The sequence below is a fragment of the Austrofundulus limnaeus genome, unplaced genomic scaffold (genome assembly GCF_001266775.1).
Source record: "Austrofundulus limnaeus strain Quisiro unplaced genomic scaffold, Austrofundulus_limnaeus-1.0 Scaffold532, whole genome shotgun sequence".
In the NCBI taxonomy this organism is placed as follows: domain Eukaryota; kingdom Metazoa; phylum Chordata; class Actinopteri; order Cyprinodontiformes; family Rivulidae; genus Austrofundulus; species Austrofundulus limnaeus.
Genome location: NW_013952934.1, coordinates 81971 through 86549, shown reverse-complemented (window position 1 = coordinate 86549; position 4579 = coordinate 81971). Strand labels below are relative to the sequence as shown.

The 4579-nt window shown below is 36.6% G+C and overlaps 1 long non-coding RNA gene across 1 annotated transcript in view; it reads right to left on the bottom strand.

Annotated features, from left to right (window-relative positions):
• Positions 1–899: 899 nt before the first annotated feature.
• LOC106530547 (uncharacterized) overlaps positions 900–4579 on the bottom strand; it is a 26710-nt gene continuing 23030 nt past the window's right edge. The window contains exons 2-3 of the long non-coding RNA XR_001311803.1: positions 1453–1550; positions 900–1210 (exon numbers count right to left, since the gene is read on the bottom strand). This is a non-coding gene — a long non-coding RNA (uncharacterized LOC106530547). The remainder of the gene's footprint in view (positions 1211–1452; positions 1551–4579) is intronic.

Below are 4579 nucleotides of genomic sequence, written 5' to 3'. Positions count from 1 at the left end.
ACACCTCATCATCTTTCACACAAAGACTTCAGAGATGGTGTTAGCAAAGCACAAATTCAGCCACTTTTCCTTCTCCAGAAAACACTAAATAGAAAGTGACAAGATGATGTATCACTCCTTGATAAACAATAAAAAAGTGTCAAATTACAGTCATGGTTTTGATAAAAATCATTTTTACCTAAAATGCGAAATTATAAATGTTCGATAGCTTTTTCTGTATGTGGAATGCATTGCCTTCATAAAATATGTTAGCAACAGAAGATAAAAATAGGAGCAATCAAATCAAATAAATTTATCACATACACAAAGTTCAACTTGCAGTGAAATGTTTTTATGACAAAAATTGAAGTTTAAAAGTACACAGAACACAGTAAAAAATCCTGAATTTTTTTGTAGAATGAAATGTGACCCATCACATCGAAACAAGGATTAAGTCCAAAAGTGGTGTATGGAGAAATAGGCAAATACAGTGTTTTGACTAAAATGTTAAAAAAAATTGCATTTTGTCAAAAATATAATGAACAAAAGCGTTATCAATGTATCAGTTGAATGAACTGTCTGAAACATAATCATAAAACAAAATTTTGAAGCACTATTTTAAACAGTAGCAACAAAAAAAAAACTGATTTTGAGGAAAAACGCCTTAAATTTTTAAGATTTTCCCCGTGAGCTTTCAAAGTGTTGTTTTTTTAGCTGGGAAATCTCAATATTCAAGTAAAATTTGAGGTTTCCTCTTTAAAAGGACATCAAAAATTCCTCATTAAAATTACATCAAATTAGGATTCAGACCAAATATTTATGTTGTATTGTAACCAACAAGACAAATTAAGTCATATATAGGGATTTAATTATGATATCAGAATGATACAGGTATCAAAATGTAGCTTTTAAAGCCAAGAATCTGAAAATGTAATTAGGTCATTTTGACCAAATTCAACTTAGTCCTCATTTTGATATGATGGGTCACAAATATGCAACCTCATCACACTGAGTCATCTTGTCCTGCATGTCCTTTCTGTGAGATGTCTGGAAGTATGTGTGATCCTGTTGTGAAGGGCCCTCCCAATGGGTGTGGACTGAGTTTAGATGTGGTGCAGAGGGTGGTGTGAAGATGTGGCATCAGGACGTGTAGTGAAGAYGCGTGCATCAGGAGGTGGTGTGGAGATGCTGGCCTTGTCTGGGACAACTGGAGATGAATCCACAGCGCAGTCTGGAAAACATCAACAACATTAAAATGTACACAGTCTTTGCATAGTAGAAACAGTAAAGTGTCACTTATTTTTGTAATTTTTGTTTAACATTGTGAGGAAAAGTTTCTCATTCAACACTTTCACGCATCACATGCCCTTGTGACACGACTTTGAATAAGGGAGATATAATTAAAGTATGGATGATTTTGATTTATTGAAATCAAATTGGCATACTAAAAGTGACTAATGTGGTAAGACTTACTTAGGGTTTCAGGAGTTCTGATGCGCTTTGCTGTGCCTTCTCCCTTCTTGAACATGGGAAAGAATAATCTTCATGGGCTCTCCAGATGAGGTAGTTGCCTGCAGACATGTATTTTCATTGAAATGCGTTGTAGCCAGGTACAGTCTGGTTAAAATAGCATAAAAGAATATTATATGTTAGTTTGAAGTTGCACCATTAAAACTCATCTAATACACAGTATTTTGAATAACACAAAAAAAAACAACCATAAATTCAGAGTGACTAAAACAACACTGCAGCTATTTTTTGGCCGATTCTTGAAGCCGATACACCTTTTTCTTCCGCCCTCCATTAACATCATAAAAATAAAAATGATAACAAATGTTACACAAGTCTTAATTTAAAACAAAACAAAAAAAAAACATTTATTAACTAAGCCTTGTCTGATGAGGCTGTATAAAGTGCTGCCACACAGGATTTCTTCTTTCAGCCCTTTCTTTAAAAATAAATAAATAAATTCATTACTTATTTTATCTAGTGCTAAATATTCTGTTTTTATTTGTGTATTAATAAGATTAATATATTTTGTTACATAAAATGACTATGTTCCCAGCTTTTTTGATGCAAAAACAGCAACACAGAGAAAAAAGGAGACACACACATCCATCTTGCTATCCTTATGAGACTTCACACACACACAGTGCTCACAGCTTCTCTGCCTCATTCTGCTGCTCCCGTTTTTAACACCAGGCAAAAAATGCATTTAAAGCAGCTGACGTTAACTTTAGATCACAGTTTGAAACGCTCCAGCATTTTTAAAAAGAAAAACAACACAGACACGCTGATTACAGTGCGGGGCGAAAGTGAAAGTAAAACAACATGGTGCTGAGCACCTGTTTGGTAAAGAAACTTAAACACAGCTGTTCTTTCTCCCCTCATATTCCGACACAGAGGGTAGAACAGCTAAATTAGACAAATAAAACACATTTACAATTCATAACTCAAGCTTGTTGTTGTAACATTCATCCTGTGTTGTCCGCAAGCACTTTCCGCCCTGTTGTGGGTCCATTTCCTTGAAAAATAAAACTTAATCAGGCACTTTGAAGAAGCTCTGACGCTGGTAGTCTATAGATAATAATGTGGGTTTACACACCCCAGAACTGAACATTTTGACTTCGGAACTTGCATATTCGGCATGACGCTATGAACTACAAAATCACACAGTGAGGAAAAAAATGGCAGACTATGAAATCCAGTTGGCCGGATATACATTACCATAAATGGTAGTTCCAAAGAAAAAAGTGTGATTAAATAAACAACGAAACGAAATAAGCAACAGCAGATTTTGAACAAAGTGAAAAAATTGACCCATAAAAAATATAAAAATATCTTTGCAGTAACTGGACAGAATAAATTAAAGTTTTCTACAGTCCTAGACACTATAATTGCATAAAAATAGTTTATAAATGCAAAAAAAGTGCATTTAGCATGATATGTCACCTTTAAATGAGGATAGTGAAATGAATGAGTCCAGTTTTAAGGTTCGTTGCAGACGGTTCCAGTCAACTGCAGCAGAGAACTGAAATGAGGAGTGTCCAAAGACAGTATGTGCTTTTGGTATGAGGAGATTGATGTGGTCAGTAGAACATAGACTACSATTTTGTTTGTGAACAGTGAGAAGTGCCTGTAGGTAACCTGGCATTTTTCCATTGAGGATTTTGTAAATGAACATGAACCAGTGAATAGATCTGCAAGAATGAAGAGAAGGCCAGTTTATCATGGAGTACAGATCACAATGGTGATTGATGTATGATGATTATAACTGACAACTAATGAAAACCCCAAATTCAGTATCTCAGAAAATTAGAATATTGTGAAAAGGTTTAATTTTGAAGACACCTTGTGCCACACTCTAATTGGCTAATTAACTCAAAACACCTGCAAAGGTCTTCAAATGGTCTCTCAGTCTAGTTCTGGCTACACAATCATAGGGAAGACTGCTGACTCAACATACAGTATGTCCAAAAGACAACCATTGACACCTTGCACAAGGAGGGTAAGACACAAAAGGTCATTGTTAAAGAGGCTGGCTGTTCACAGAGTTCTGCGTCCAAGAACATTAATAGAGAGGTGAAGGGAAGGAAAAGATATGGTAAAAAAAAGTGAACAGGCAATAAGGAAAACCGCGTCCTGGAGAGGATTGTAAACAAAACCCATTCAAAAATGTGGGGGAGATTCACAAAGAGTGGACTGCAGCTGGAGTCAGTGCTTCAAGAACCACCACACAGACGTATGAAGACATGGTTTCAGCTGTCACATTCCTGAAGCCATTCTTCAACAAGAGACAGAGTCAGACGTGTCTCACCTGGGCTAAAGACAAAAAGGACTGGGCTGCTGCTGAGTGGTCAAAAGTTATGTTCTCTGATGAAATTAAATTTAGAATTTCCTTTGGAAATCAAGGTCCCAGAGTCTGGAGGAAAAGAAGAGAGGCACTTCATCCACGTTGCTTGAAGTCCAGTGTAAAGTTTCCACAGTCAGTGATGGTTTGGGTCATATCATCTGCTGGTGTTGATCCAGTGTTTTCTGAGGTCCGAGGTCAACACAGCCATCTTCCAGGAAGTTTTAGAGCACTTCCTGCTGCTGACYAACTTTATGGAGATGCAGATTTCATTTTCCAACAGGACTTGGCACCTGCACACAGTGCCAAAGCTACCAGTACCTGGTTTAAGGACAATGGTATCCGTGTTCTTAACTGGCCAGCAAACTCGCCTGACCTTAACTGCATAGAAAATCTATGGGGTATTGTGAAGAGGGAGATGCAATACAGCAGACCCAACAATTCAGAAGAGCTAAAAGCCACTATTAGAGCAACCTGGGCTATCATAACACCTGAGCAGTGCCACAGACTGATGGACTCCCTACCTCGCCACATCTATTGAGTGCTGTACATGCTCATACTTTACATGTTCATACGTTTCTGCTGACCAGCATTTCTAAAAATCCATTTTTTGTATTGGTCTTAAGTAATGTTTAAATTTTCTGAAATACTGAATTTGGGATTTTCATTAGTTGTCAGTTATCATCAAAATAAAATGAATAAACATTTGAAATATGTCTGTGTCTTGCAAAACTGATAAGTATAACTTCA